Here is a 16,266-nt window from a genome sequence, read left to right on the forward strand (position 1 = left end):
GTGGAAACGAGTGCCGAGGCACAAAAATGCTATTCACCAGTGGGAGCACCATGCTAAGATCCCAAGCACAGTGGTAAGCTTTCGACTAAAGTCCACCCAATCTAAGCTATGATGGGCATGTCCCCTCAACTTGTAGGCTAAGCCCAGGTGATAGGGAAGCACATTGGACAACCAATTGGCCTACGAAAAAGCCAAAGGCATTTCAACTAGGATTCTGGCTGAAAATGGGGAAAAAGGATCATGTATTTTTTATGGAAGCCATATTGTATGTTAAGACCATTCCCTTTCGCACCATGGCTTCTCTCCTGACATTCCATCTGGAATTCAAAAGAAGCAAAGAAATACAAGGAGAAAGACCCCAGGGCTGCAGGAACAGAGAAGCAGCCTCTAAGCTGTGTAAAGCAATGTTGGGCAATAACCCAACTGCACCACTCCCTAACAACTGTTCAGTCAGGGAGCTTTGACTGGGTCTGACTTGGCCCTTAGGGCTAGCCTCCTTTAAGTATACATGTGGCATTGTAAACTGAGAGAGTCAAATAAACCTCAATACTAATCATAGACTCCAGTCAAGGATGAGAATATCCTGAAGAAGTCCAGAAACCTCTCTGTTAATAGATGGAAACAGGGATGCTGTCAGAGCCAACAGCTGTGGATAACTGGACTTCTTCTCTGACCAAGGATACCTGAGGGTCCCAGCCCAGGTTTAGTCTGATCGTTAGCATGGACTGCTCACCCTCTTGGCATAGGGCTTCAAGGGCTGCTGCTAAAGATAGCTCGACCATCAATAGAATAACCTCTTGTTATATAACATAGAAAAACATCTGCAGCAACAAGGACCGCCTTGTCAGGCAACGAATGCTCACCCTTTCACTGATATTTGCAAGCACCGATTACTGTAATGCTTTACTACTTGGTTTACCCTATACTACGATAAGACCACTGCAAATATTACAAAACTCTGCAGCTAAAATTCTCACTGGAAAAAGTAGAAAAGATCACACCACAGATACACTGGCCGAACTACATTGGCTACCCATAGAGCAAAGAGTGAAGTTCAAAGCTCTCTGCACAATATATAAGCTAATCCATGATGAAAAAGCAGAATGGCTGAACACAGCACTTCGAGTAAGCATTCCACATAGAAATTTAAGATCGGCAAACAAAGCCCTATTAACCATTCCTTCTGTGAAAACAGCAAGACTAACTGAGGTTAGGGAACGCGCACTGTCCCTGGCAGGACCCATATTATGGAACACAATGCCCCTTGATCTAAGACTTCAGAGAAATCATAAATACACCTCGAAACATGGCTTTTCACACAAGCCTTCAAGAAAGAGAACGACGCAAGCAAATAAATAAGGATAAGCGGACTTAGAGCACCCAGCCCACAACTTCCAGATTCTGCCTGGAAATTATTTTATCCCTCATATAATTGTAGTCAAACCGATAAGGTTGAATAACAATATAACTTACAATCCCCCATGGGAATTTCATCATTGAAAATTCCACGTCATAAACCATACTTTACTTAATGTCGTATTGTTACCGAATAATAATGGCACCCTATATTTAAAGTATGATCTATATTTTCCTTGATATATGTGCCCTATTGTAAACCGTTATGATGGTAAATAACTTAATGACGGTATAAAAAAAAAAATGTTTAAATAAATAAATAAATAAATAAATATATATATATATGTCTTGCCCTCCACTGAAAAAGTAGAAGATAGGAGGAGTGCACTGGAGAGATTGACCTCCCGCTAGAAGAATTGGCCAGAGGGACTGCTAAAAAACCCTGTTCAGCTGTGGCAGGGGTGCAGATGAAATGTCCCGAGCCCCGCCCCTGGTGAGGTAATCTGACCGCGACTCTAGAGCAATTAAAGCCCAGGATACTGTGGCGCGCAGCCACCATCGTGCTGCCTAAGGGGTGCGCCCCTTGTCGTGTTTATCATGCTTGTGGATTAGCTCCATTTGAAAGTTCCATGGACAGGAAAAGGAAAATCAAGGTATTAACCTCAGCATCAACTTCTTCAACGATAAGAGGACTCTTGGACACACATTGGATGTTTCTTTTTCTTCGGGGTCTATTCAGAGTCCAGGCCTACACTCATCGCCTCATACTCAGGGGTCTATCAAAGATAATCTGCTGAATGTTTTAAATTTGTCATCCCCGGTAGTGGATATTCTCCAATGCGACAAGAAGCAAATGGTTGATGTAAAGTAGCTTGTGGAGAACCCGGAAGTCCCCCAATAGTAGGTCCATCTATGTCAGAAATTGAATGTTCTAATTTAGAGATTCCTGACTTTAGGAATGTGACTCTTTCGACGTATGGAGGGCAGTCACCAACATGGAGAAACTTTTAACACAATCTATGGCTCAATTTGGGACTTTTACCACTGAAACTAAGAACACTCTTCAGGACTATGGAGGTTGTTCACACAATTTAGAAACTAATTCTTCTTCTGTAACCTCTCAAATTGCCTCATTACAGTCAGTGAACACTTTTTTTTTTTATTAAAGACAGCCTGGCAGCGCAGAAACAACTTGAAAATTTAGAAAATGAGACCTAAGAATCTTCGTCTCTTAAATTTTCCTCTCACTAGGTTGTTATCTGCAACAGACTTATTTAGAAAATATTTAGGAGAAGTGCTGCAAATTTCCCACTTTGCCATGCACTTTTTGTAAATCTCAGCTCCTAGACACTCTGTGGCATAGGAATGCCACAATAAAATAAACAAATAGCATGTTCTTTTTTTCTATGTTTTAACCAATTACCAACTCACAGTCTTTCACGAGTGCCATCTGAAAATCCAGATACACTATGTCAACCGGGTTGCTCTGCATGTTTATTTACAGTTTCAAAAACTTCTAATAGAAAGCTAAGGCAATTCTTCCTTTTGCTGAATCCATATTGGCTTCTCCCCCATTAAGCAATGTGTATCCATTTGACCCTTAATTCTGTTCTTAAAAATGGCTTCAGCTATTTTGCCCTGCACTGATGTCAGGCTCACAAGTTTATAGTTTCCAGATAACCCTGGAGCCTTTTTAGAAAATTGGCATTGCATTGTCCATCCTCCAGTCTTCAGGCACAGTAGCTGATTTTAATGATGGGTTACAGATAGGTTTCAGATTGTTAGTCATAGGACTGCAGTTTCATATTTGAGTTCTTTCAACATTGAAATCGTCGGTACAGTGTGCTGCGGCAGTCAAAAAAGCAAACAGAATGTTGGGAATTATTAGAAAGGGAATGGTGAATAAAACGGAAAATGTCATAATGCCTCTGTATCCCTCCATGGTGAGACCGCACCTTGAATACTGTGTACAATTCTGGTCGCCGCATCTCAAAAAAGATATAATTGCGATGGAGAAGGTACAGAGAAGGGCTACCAAAATGATAAGGGGAATGGAACAACTCTCCTATGAGGAAAGACTAAAGAGGTTAGGACTTTTCAGCTTGGAGAAGAGACGACTGAGAGGGGATATGATAGAGGTGTTTAAAATCATGAGAGGTCTAGAACGGGTAGATGTGAATCGGTTATTTACTCTTTCGGATAGTAGAAAGACTAGGGGGCACTCCATGAAGTTAGCATGGGGCACATTTAAAACTAATCGGAGAAAGTTCTTTTTTACTCAACGCACAGTTAGACTCTGGAATTTGTTGCAGGAGGATGTGGTTAGTGCAGTTAATATAGCTGTGTTTAAAAAAGGATTGGATAAGTTCTTGGAGGAGAAGTCCATTACCTGCTATTAAGTTCACTTAGAGAATAGCCACTGCCACTAGCAATGGTTACATGGAATAGACTTAGTTTTTGGGTACTTGCCAGGTTCTTATGGCCCGGATTGGCCACTGTTGGAAACAGGATGCTGGGCTTGATGGACCCTTGGTCTGACCCAGTATGGCATTTTCTTATGTTCTTATGTTCTTAAAATTCTTGAGTGAATGCCATTTGGTCCTGGTGATTTCTTACTCTTTAATTTGTCAAGTTGCTCTATTACATCTCCCAGTTTCACAGTTAATTTCTTCAATTCCTCCAAATCATCAGTTTCAAAGATCGTTACTAGTGGGTATCTCCTCAAAATTCTCCTCAGTACAGACCATAGCAAAGAACTCATTTAGTTTTTCTGCTATGGCCCTGTGTTCCCCTAAGCAACTATTTTTCCCCTTGGTCATTTAGTGGTCCTACTGTCTCCCTTACAGGCTTCTTGCTCTGATGTACTTGAAAAACGTTTCATGAAGAGTTTTTGTCTCTGTAGCAAGTTTATTCTCAACTTTTTTCTTGGTAAATTAATGCATATATGATTTATTTAAAACAATTTATATCCCGTGCTTTCTACAATTCAAGATGGGGAATAAAAGTAACTTTCATAATATTTACATAAAAACAGATCTGCTCACTAACAAGAAAAAGAGTCCCTGCCTTGCTCCAACCACAAACCAAATTTAATCTGATGTTCTTCTCCTGGACCGTACATTCCAATCAATCAGCAAAACCTCTGCTAACTCAATGCTGTCACATATTGTAACAGGATGTAAAATAGGAGGTAAAGTACAGATAACAACATAGGGCTCAAGCCAATAAAAATCTGTTAAACACTGTTGTGATATGTCACCAGAGGGCACATAGGAAAGATCTCACTGAAGAATCTCATACTTGCACTGCCAAAATATTTTATATATTTTATATAACAAAAAAGATAATTCATACCAGGAAAAAGAAACTGAACGTCTGACCAGACAATAAAGCAAGGTGACCATATCATCCCAAAGCCATTCTGAACAATATGGCCTTTAATTATGGTGTTGTCCATAATCACATGCATTTTGATGAAAAGTCTGGCATGTGATCATTTGTACAATACAAATTAAAGTACCAAGAAAGCCAGAAATAAGCATATTGTAAAGTTTTTCATAAGTATGCAACTTGGACAGGCTTATTAGAAGATGGCTGACAACTATACTAATTAGAACAAAATGACCAGTACTGAGACTATGAAAGTAAAATGGTATGCCAAAAATTACCAAGTAATGCTAAGAATTAGCAAGGATTTTCTTGAATGTAAGGCTTATATATAAACAAGGAGATAAGCTAACAATGCACAATAGGATATAGATGTGATTTTTGGGAAAGGAATGATAATGAATACCCAACTGAAAGAAACTGAATATATGAAGGGGTCAACCCCCACCTCCTCTCCTTTTCTCTCTTTCTTCTATATTCTGTCACGTCTTTGTTTTGTTTAAACCTAAGCTGAATCTAGACTACATGATTCATTCTTAGAGGCCTATGTATTAAGCTGTGAAGGCTTTCACAAATGGGGACTACACATGTAAACATACACAAAACTCCCCAAACACACAGAAATGCAGGAGTTTGGGGCTTTTTCCACAGATAAAACTTGTTAAAAACTTTCACAAACCTGAACTTTTTCTTGAGCAAACTTCCATGTGTAGTCTGCTACATGCATAAGTTTACAAAAATTCTAAGTTAACGAGCTGTTGCAGTGCCATATCATGCCTAGCAACTCATTAACTCAGAATTCAATGAAAACCAACACAGGAAGATATCTTTGAGGGAAGTTTAGGCAAAAAGGATAACTACACCTTTGGCCTATGGACTTGCCTGTTTCCATCCAGGTAGGAGTTCCAAGATATTTTGTCTGATTGCTGGGCATTGACGAAGACTAGACAGCAAAGTAATCCAAGAGCAGATTATTCCTGTGGGGAGGATAAGCTCTTTCTCCTCACACTCCTGGGAACTAATCTCCAAGGCCCAAGTTAATTTTTACCTCTGTTGCCCTGGATGACCTAGCCTACCCTCTTCCTTGCCAACTTACTCTGGCAGAGCAGTCTCCATGGAAGAAAGGATGAGCATAAACTTAGGCAAGAAGCTCTGCTGCTGCAACACTTATACCTTGCCCCAACATCAGTTGCCTGTATACATTCATAGGCCAGAGCAGGTCTTTTTCCTTGGTGGTAACTCCTAATATGGAACTCAGCATTGTGAACCTGTAGATGGGATTATTTTTCCCTATGTGTGCATCACTTTCAACTTTCCACATTAAATTTCATCTCCCATTTACATGCCCAGTTCTCAAGTACGGCAAGGTTCTGCAATTCCTCCCAGTTTGCTTGTGTTTAAACTGCTTTGAATATTTTTGTGTCATCTGCAAATGTCATCACCTCACTCGTCGAGGGACAGATGGTACAGAATCTATGAAGAGCTTTGATCATCAGGTGGCAAGCAGTTTCTACTCCTAAAATATAATGTAATAATTCTGATCAGAATTGTGAACATGTTCTTATTTGTCCTTTCTAAAAGGAAGAATATTGAAACTATTCAGAAAATATTTACCTTTCTGTGATTTAAGTCAGAACACACAGATGTACTCTTATTACTCTAACTGCATACTTCTGTGAAAGAAAAGAATATGGCTGGTAATAATAATTGTAGTTAAAGTGGCATTCCCCTAGATAAGTAGAAATCCTTTTCTTCTGAAATTCAGTGGCATTTCCTGTAAAAAGAAAATTACCATCATAAAGAACAAAACTAAATCAACCATAATGGAAAATCAGTTTTGTGGGATGGAAGGGTTTTCTTACCAAACAGTTCACTTATGCTGGGAGTACTAGAATGATTTCTGTAAAATGAATGTCGACGATTATTAGAATAGAATGTAATAATATTGAAAAGATGGAAATTGTGTGAAATGTACGTCAAATTATTACTTCCCTGGCATTAATTTCAATTGCTGAAATGAAGAGTTCCTGTTGTAATAAAATTTCATCTTAGTAACAATGAAGTAGCTCAGTGTATGAATCATAAAGCTGTAATATTTGGAAAAATTAGTCGTAGAAGATTTAATAAAAGTATTATGCACTTGTCTATATTATTCAGATTCACAACATATCTTAATACAAACTCTCTTCCTTAACTCCATGAACATCTTAAACTGATTTTGGAATAACACAGAGAGGTGGAGTTAATTATGTGAATCCAGCTAACAGAATAATCAGTAGTAAATATTGCTCATTTATAATAATGTCTTTTTTGCCTGGCCACTGTGATAAGGGGAAGTATTAGTGATATCACTCTTGGAAGTAAGGGTTTTTCCATCGATAAGCAGGCTGAATTAGCCATGATCTGTGGGTGACGTTTATCTGGCAGCACTGAACAGAACTGTCTCTTCTAGCTAATAGAGCTTTGAGCTCTACTGAGCATGTGCTTGAGTTCCCGCGTGAGCTTCGCTTCAAGAGCCTCCACAATCTTTTTTATGCGAATATAGCACAGATGTTTAGTTTCCTAACTTAATAAAATGTATTGATCACCTACTCTGTGGCACTAAGGCGATTTACAATAAGTACATTCATAAAAAGTATATAAAAAATAACATGATAATATTAACCATACAGGATCATCACAGTGCAGCAATTAAATATTTAAATGAGAATTAATTAAAAGCCTATTTCAACATAAAAACCTTCAACAAGCTTTTAAATGATTTGGTACATTTAGCTTGTCTGATAGTTTACGGCAAGGTACTCCACAATTGAGGAGCTGCCATGGTGAATGCATAGTCCTTGATTTCCATGAAATGAGCCTGTTTAATAAAGGATACATTAAGGAAACCCACTTGTCATCTAACTGATGCAGTCACATCCCTGACAGCCCCCATGTCTATGGAATTTGCTGCAAACACATAGCTGGAGAGGGATGATAGAAAGAAGCACTGCTTACCTATTGGCCAGCTGTCTCTGTAGAGGCTGTCTTCAAATTCTTCAAACAGACCAGATTGCCTAAGTATAAAGGAATCGTGTGCAGCTCTCGGGTACCTGGCCACCACATCAAGGATGCGCAGTCAAGCATCACAGACCACTTGCACATTGATGGAGTGGAAGGACTTTCTGTTGCAGTAGATCTCCTCCGTGAACTGGGGGCCGAGGGGGGGGGGGGGGAATGATGGCTATGGGGCAGATTTTCAAAGGATTAAGTGCGTGAAATACGTGTGTAACCCACAAAAAGCTGCCCCAAGCTGTCCGGGGATGGGTCCGGGGGCATGGCGGTGGTCCAGGGGTGTGGTGGCGGTCCAGGGGCGGGGCTGGGGGCATTCTTGAGTCCAGCACAGAGGTCGTGCTGGAGGTTCGCGCGCCGGCAGCTGGCCGGTGCGCGCAAGTTACGCCTGCCTCAGGCAGGTGTAACCTGCTGAAATAAGGTAAGGGTGGGATTTAGGTAGGGCTAGGGAGTGGGTTAGATAGGGGAAGGGAGGGAAAGGTGGGGGGGAAGGCGAAAAAAGGTTCCCTCCGAGGCCGCTCCAATTTCGGAACGGCCTCGGAGGGAACGGGGAAAGCCATCGGGGCTCCCCTAGGGTTCGGAGTGCGCAAGGTGCACAAGTGTGCACCCCCTTGCGCACGCCGACCCCGGATTTTATAACATGCTCGAGGCTGCACGCGCATGTTATAAAATCGGGCGTAGATTTGTGCGCACCGGGTTGCGCGCACAAATCTACGCCCGCGCATACGTTTAAAATCTGGCCCTATGTGAATACAGTCAATAGTTTGCAATGGAATAAAAACCTCTCTGCAAGTCCAACAAGCCCTGCCTTTCATGAAGGAATTTGAATGATTGCATGAGAGCTCGGGTGATACCTCTTAACCATGAGTTCCTCAGACATCCCCAGCAATGTTGTGCGGGGATGAAAAATGTGCTCCCTGTACCGCTTGTGTGCCCTCCTGCATCTCAAGCCCTGTCAGAGGCCATCCCGCTCCATCAGCAGGACTTGCAGCTCTGGCTCTGGTGTGGATACTTCCTTGGGATGCATTAGAACCTCCCTTCCCTGTTGTTGTGGTTGTAGTTGTGTTTGTTGTTGTTGTTGTTGAACAACCTGAAGCAGCCAGTATCCTACTACTAGTACACTTCCACTTAACATTGTAGCTTTAGGAGAGAGGGCAGGTAAGAAAAGGTGTCTTTTTAATAGCTCACCAGGGCTATGTAGGTGTATCTAAGAGAAGGCCTCATTTTATCGTATGCAATAATCACAGCTGTTCTGCAATAAGAACTGATATGGTGCGATAAAAAGTTTTTAGCTCCCTTCCGCAAATCAAAGAGGTGTTGTAATTTCCAAAGTTAAATCTGATGTTAGTATGTGATATTATACCGCAAAATGTGGTAGGAGTTTTTCATTTGCATAATTTTCTGGATTTTACATACTTATTATCATATTTAAATACTAACATGCTTTATGATAAACATCACTCGTCTGTCGTGCATTAGACCCCATTTATCTTGAGACGAAGCCCTAATGCGGCTTGTTGAATGACCCTATAAGTTACTTACATGGCCAGCTTTGAATATCTACACCCCTAAAATTAAGAAGAAAATTAGTTTAAATTGTCACCTTTTGGAAAAATCCGTGAATTTATGGGTAGACATCAGTTTAAACTGAGAATGAAGTACCCTATTTATCCTATATTCTCTGAGACAAATTCAGATAGGTCTTGGTGATGAATCTTCTACCAATTCATGTAAAGATTTAAAGCTAGCTTTTGAAGTTGTCTCAGAGAATATAGCATAAATGTGTCTTTGACATAGGCGTGAGGTAAAACGTCAACCATGTTAGATTTTTTTTCAAGGTATAGGGATTACATTTAGAGGGTAATTTTCATGGCCATTACTGCACATAAAACCCGGTGTTTTGTGTGTAAATGGCAGTTCTAAAGCTGACCCAGGACTTGGCTAGTGAAAAGTATAACCCGGTTCACTGCGTGCTGTTACACACACTGAGCAGTGACGTTTCAGGAGGTGGATAAAATCTGCACTTATGCGGATGCTTTCTGATTTTAGAAAGCAGTCACACAAATGAAGAGGAGATACAACTTTATGCTAGTAAATGGGTGCGCGTACCCAGCCAATTACCTGATAATTTTCAAAGCAAACTTATATGTGTGTAAATTCACATTGAAAATGCTTTATAAAATTTGCCATGCAGAACGCACATACAGACTTTACCGCTTTGCAGGGTTGTATGGAGATTACTTTCCCCAACATCAATTGTCACAACTTGGTAACTGAGTTGGACACATCTTCAAGATAAGTAAATGTTTGTCAAAACTAGTTTTGTAACCATAGCTGCCTGCTATCACCTTCTTCTTTGAAGTATTTTTCTTTCATATATAAGTTTTCTCTGTGACCTTATTATAATTTGTTAATATTTATATTGTGCAATTTCCTGTTGGCCTTTGAAAATTGTCCTTTGCAGTCTAAGAATAACTATTTTTCTGAAGGGCAGAAATTGCATCAGTAAACATTCTAATCCTCAAGATTCAGAAACATTAAATTCATGTGATAAAAATGAAGATGCAGAATCCATTCTCTGTCAGGCTCTAAATATAAAATCAACAAATAGCATGGATGCTATCACTACTGCTCTCAGGTCTAAACAGTCAAAAGATAGTTGAGTGTCTTGATCACCTCTATCCTCCCCTAGTTTGCCTCTTAAGTGAGAAAGACAGTATGCGCCGAAGGCTGGAATTTCACCTCGGTGATATTTTGAGATCCTCAATGAAGTACCACATAACCATATCTCCGGGAGAGAGTGTTGTAAAATTCTGCAGAAATTAGCTAAGCAAAGTTTCCTTTTCCTTGCCATATTTTCTAAAGATCCAAATTTGTTTTTTTAAGGACACATTGTCTTTGACCATCTCCTTGTAGTTTTATTTTTTATTTTCCCTTCCAAATTAATAAGAAGTTCAGCATGACCCTGCATTTACTGTTCCAAGAGCACTGATTTTGAAGTGGACTCTTTCAGTTGATTTATTAAGTCCCCTATATGACCTGAAAGACAAGCAATTACCTTCCAAATCTTTTCTAATGTTGTAGTCTTAGGTGTAGAATGCTCCAGCTTGAAAGGTTCATGCTGTAACCATTGTCATCCAGGGTGAGAATCTTCAGCCTGCACTAACTCTACTCAATGGATTCCTCCTTAAGTCAGTCACTTCTTCCTCAGCTTAGTTTGAGTCACCTGCGTCTGTCTCCAAAGTACTTCTGGCTGAACTCAGCAGTGCTCTGGCTTTAGCAACAAGGATCAAGTCTCCTCTCCCTTCACCTACCTCAAACTGTACTTGCTGACATCCAAGGGAGTACTGGAGCTTGCTGATGGCCTAACAGTTGGCTCTGTTGGAGGCTTGTGCTCCCCAGGACTCAGGGATATTTTGGCAGGGGAGACCGCCAATTCTGCCAGATCTTGCAGAGATCCCCAATGATGGGATCATCCTGGGATCATCCCAGACAAGGCATAACCCAAACTGACCCATAGGTTCTATAGTAGGAAACATGAGGAACATGTTTCCTACTATAGTAGGAAACATGAGGAGCATGCCTGGATCTTGCCTTTCCTCTTAACACAGAGATAAAACAGTAATACCAATAAAAAGGCAAAGAAGAAGAAGCTTTCCCCAAGGATCAAGAAGTAGGCAATGCAAATGACTACTCTATGGTTGCCATCTTTTTTTTTTATACTTTTTATTTTTGAATAATTTTTATAATACAGTAGGCAAATACAATTATGATAAAACATAAATTGCACAATTATAAATGTTAGCAATAGGATTGGAGGCTCAAGAATGTATTGTTAAGCTGAGAAATCTGACCAGTCCTGAACAGGCAACAGACAGACTAGACAGTAGCTCTATGCCAAAGCCAGTAAGGTATCCAAATTTTGTCATAGTGGGCAACTCTGTCTCTTCATAAATACGTAATCCGCTCCATGGAAGCCACCTCAGCCAAAGTGTTCTTCCAATGTTCCAGGCTGGGCTTAGACTTCTGGAAAGATGCTTTAGTCAGAAGAGCTAAATGTAGCATGTGGGAAATAAGAGAATGAGTCAGTACAGTGTTCCCCTCCTGGCCCCACCATTTCCAATGATGCAAACAACTGTATTGAAATATGGGTGATAGCATGTATACAATCTTCTATTTCTGACCAGAACCCTGCTATGAATCTATACTCCCACCACATATATATATGTATGAATCCTCCAACTCACATCCCCTCCAACATAATGGGCTTGGTATACTAAGTTTAGCAAAGAATTTGGGGAATCTATATGTATGATGTAGTAACTTATACATTACATCAGCTCTTGACTCTTGTTAGATTGACAGTTGTGAAATACAGCACCATATGGAACTCCAGTTATCAACTGTTAATTGCTAGGAGAGGTTAACATTCCATTTAGTGATCAAAGAGCTGTCCATGTCAACAGCCATCATCTCCTCTGAAATAGCTTTATAAATATGCAAAATACAGTTTTTAGGATTTGTTTGTAACAGAACATTGTGACAGAGGACAAAGAGAAGTTACCTATCAGTGGGGCCAGTAGGAAGAGAGAGGTAAGTGTCCTTCATAGCAGCTTATTAATTGTATACCAAATCTTTAAGATGTGGGAAATAATCAAATTTAGTCTAGTAATACTTTCGATTATTGAAGATTCAGGAGAGTAATCTGTTGCGATCCCTCCCACAGCCGAAGCCACGGGAGGTCTCTTACTTTCTCCAGCCGACCCAACTCCCGACGCCATCTTGTCCTGCGGCCCAGAGGCCGCATCCACGGACTCTCCTGCAGCAGGATGCCGCCAACAGCCTCCTCTTTGTGGCTCAGGAGCCACCGCCGCCGCCATTTTGCTTCGCGGCCTGGAGGCCGCAGTCCTCGGGTTCTTCTGTGGCATGGAGCTGCCTGGTGCTCTCTTCTCTGCGGCAGGACACTGCCTTCCCACGTCGGGACCTATTCCTTGGCCCAGCCCTGCTCCGTCTCCTCAGCGACTCGGTGGCAAGCATGGCCACTGTCCATGGTCCTGCCCCCTCTGCCTAGGGGGCGCGGCCGCGTCTTCTTCCAGGATTTAAAGGGCCAACAGGGAGTGGTCCCTCTGGCTCCACCTGAACTCCTCCCAGGGTGTAGTTCCATCTTCAGCCCTATAAAAGAGCTCAGGCTTTACTCCAGTTTTGCCTCCGCAAGGAGATAGTTCCCTAGCTGAACTGCTCCTGGATCTTCTGTTCCAGCTTCCAGTCCAGGAGTCTTCATGACGTCCTTCCTAGCTTCTGCAAGGCACTCTGTTCCATGTTGTCCTCGTCCTGATGTCCGTGCTCCATTCCTGATGTCCTTGCTCCGTTCCTGATGTCCTTGAGTCCAAGTCCTGATGGCCGTGAGTCCAAGTCCTGATGTTCCTTGATGTTCCAAGTTCCTTGATGTTCCCAATCCTGATGTTTCCCAGTCCTGATTAACCTTTGCCTCAAGATTCCTTGCTTTTAATCCGAGTTCCAAGTTCCGAGTTTTATCTTTGCCTGTATCCTGTTCCGACTCCGGAGGATCCCAGGGGTTACTTTGCTCCTGCGCTATGAGACTTCCTGAGCATGTCCTGCTCCCCTCGTGGTCTGTGACCAGTCATCTGGCTGTGTAGGGCACGTAGGGGACAGTGTGGTCTGTGACCAGCCTCTGGGCTGTGTAGGGCACCTGAGGGCCTTGCTCACCCCCCTCTGTGTCCATGTCTCCTCAACAAGTCCTAAGTCTCCAAGTCTGAATTTTCATTCTAAGTTCGACGTCTGAGTCTTCATTTCAAGTTCCATGTCTGAGTCTTCAATCCCAGAGTCTCCATCCACCCTTGTCTCCTATCCGGCCTGCCACTTTTGCCGTTCTCTGAGGCAGGTCCGAAAGGGCTAGGAGTGGTTGGAGGACCACTCAGAGACCAACCTTGCATGGTTTCCTCACCAAGGCTATGCAGGTCGGCGGAGGCCTAGGTTTTCGGTCCCAGCCCAGATGGGACTAGCCTCACCTGCCTCGTTGCTTCCTTGGAGCTCTCTCCTGGTTCGCCAGGGTCCAAGGGCACACTTCTCCCAGGGATCGAGAGCGCTCCCTAGTGCTCCCTCCTATGAATCCCCAACAGTAATCCAACGAGGCCACCAAGTGATGATCTTGAGACTGAGAGCTCTCTAGATTTAATCAGGGATGGAATTCTCTAGCAACCAGCCTTGGATACTCACCATTCTGGGACACCCAGGCAACCACTCTCTATAGATTGCTGGAGTGTGGAAAATTTAATACATGGCATATGTCCCCACAGAGAAATGAAATGATGTTTCCTCTAAGTGTAGAAAAAACTCCATGGGGGAGGCAATAAGGGAAATGCACGAATATGTACAGCAAATGGGAGAGGGCCCAGCATCTTTACCATGGAACGACTTAAGAATGAAATTGGGAGAAATTTTCACTTTAAAAGATCAGATCTCACCTTCTTTTTAATCCCTGGAGAATGGCTTCCCAGATGGTGTCAAGGGTAATATGTTGAGGTCTTACCAGAGTTGGAACAGAGAGCTTATTAAGAGGAGTCAGTGTAGAGGCAATAGTATGCTCCTCCAAGATTGAAGAATTTCCAGCAGTAGGTGAGCCAGCCAAACCCACGGCAGGGCCCTCACCGGCAACTCCTCCAGGGCATTCGGAGTTTCCTGACCCTGCATCGGGTCGCAGGGCATCAGCTTCACAGCATTAACCCCTCTCGACAGGAAACAATGATTTCTGAAGGCTGCCAGGTTCGCCGGAGGAATCCTAGTGATCGGGGATAAAGATATAATGAGTCTGGAGAAGAGGCAGGAAACTCCAGTACTACCTCCTTCTTCAAGGACAAAACTTCCGACCGAAGTCCCCACTAGACATGAGCATCCATTGGTCCCAAAATGGGGGATTCCAGAGGAACCGCGGGGTTGGTTCGTTCTTTCGCCTGCCGTTTTTGGGCAGAGTGCAACATTGCAGGAAATAGTATATCCAACGGTAAGGGAGAGCCTTGCTCTTGCAGCAGACTCTATGGCAGCCATCTTGCATCTATCTCAAAACAAATTCTTTTATGGCCCCATTGGGTAACAATCTGCACCCAGGGTTGGGGTTACATAAAGAATGAAAAAAATTCTCCACTACTAGCATTAGGACCATAAACATTTTCCAGGGTAAGGGAATCTCCATAAATGGCACTCTCCACAATGACAAACCATCCATCCGGATCCAAATAAAATTTAGAAACCATGAAGGGGAGGGACTTGTGTATTAAGATGGTTGCACCTAAAAAATGGTGCGGGCCATCCATTGCTCCTACCATGTGACAGGGGCAGACCAATGGCACCAATAGCCCATCACATGGTAAGGGCAAAGTGCCATCGGCACCATTTTGATCAGTGGCAGCCGACGGCCCGAGAAGGGGAGATAGCTCCCGGGACCCCGCTGGACCACCAAGGACTTTCAGTATGTCTTGGGGGGAGGGTTGTGCAAGTCTTTGGGGGTCAGGAGGGTGGGGGGTTGAAATTAATTAAATTTGAAGGGTCAGGGTGGGTTTAGTTTTTTTTTTTTTTATGTGCCCTTTCTCCCCCCCCCCCCCGAAATACGATATGAAAACCACACGAAATTTCATGGGTTTTCTTATCGTTTCATCGTCCTCCTGAACCACGACGAAATAGGAAATATCGTCTCTATTTCCTATTTCATCGCAAACGAATGCACATTCCTAAAACTACATATATATACCGCATAGGAGTGAAAATAAGGAAACTGTGCTACTACTGGTATTTTTTTTCTTATTGAAGCAAAGAGAACATTAAAGAGAATCATATAAACCAATAAGCATATTTACCTTCTTTGTTGCATCACAACTGAGGATCAGCTTGAACACCTGAGGAAAGAAAGTTTTGAAAGGATCATTTTCTTTTATAACTAACTAACTACTAACTGTCTCTGGCACATATATCTATACCAGAGACAGAATAAGATATTGAGATAACATATGATAACTCAACTATACTTACCTGATAAGAGTTCCCTATTATTAGGTAACGGTACCAGACGGAAAAAGATTCCTAAGAGGAAAGGTGATATAGGAAATAGGGATGTGAATCGTTTTCCATATCGTCTTAACGATAGAAATCGTGTGGCAGGGCAAGAAAATCGTCTTAGGCACGATTTTTTAGTTAAAAAAATCGTTAAAAATCGTTTTTTTCCGATTAGTGCGCACTAACTCGAGTTAGTGCGCACTAACTCCCGTTAGTGCGCACTAACTCCCGTTAGTGCGCACTAACTGAAAATGATACAATTTGACACTTTTCAGGTCAGTTAAGGTCAGTTTAGGAATGAATATGTATTCCTATTGGCTGCCCTCTTATTTATTCATGTTACCAAGTTTCCTACTGACAGTATATGGGGGATGGGAAATGGAAACAGTTGGTAGCTTGACAAAA

General features: G+C 42.1%; 1 long non-coding RNA gene across 1 annotated transcript; it reads right to left on the reverse strand.

Moving 5' to 3' along the window:
• Positions 1-11,574: 11,574 nt before the first annotated feature.
• LOC115086146 lies at positions 11,575-15,895 on the reverse strand. The gene is made up of 4 exons (XR_003855109.1): positions 15,838-15,895; positions 15,666-15,704; positions 14,280-14,593; positions 11,575-11,846 (listed from the first exon to the last, which is right to left on the reverse strand). It is a non-coding gene; the product is annotated as an uncharacterized LOC115086146 (long non-coding RNA).
• Positions 15,896-16,266: the final 371 nt, after the last annotated feature.

This window comes from Rhinatrema bivittatum, chromosome 2 (assembly GCF_901001135.1).
Source record: "Rhinatrema bivittatum chromosome 2, aRhiBiv1.1, whole genome shotgun sequence".
NCBI lineage: Eukaryota > Metazoa > Chordata > Amphibia > Gymnophiona > Rhinatrematidae > Rhinatrema > Rhinatrema bivittatum.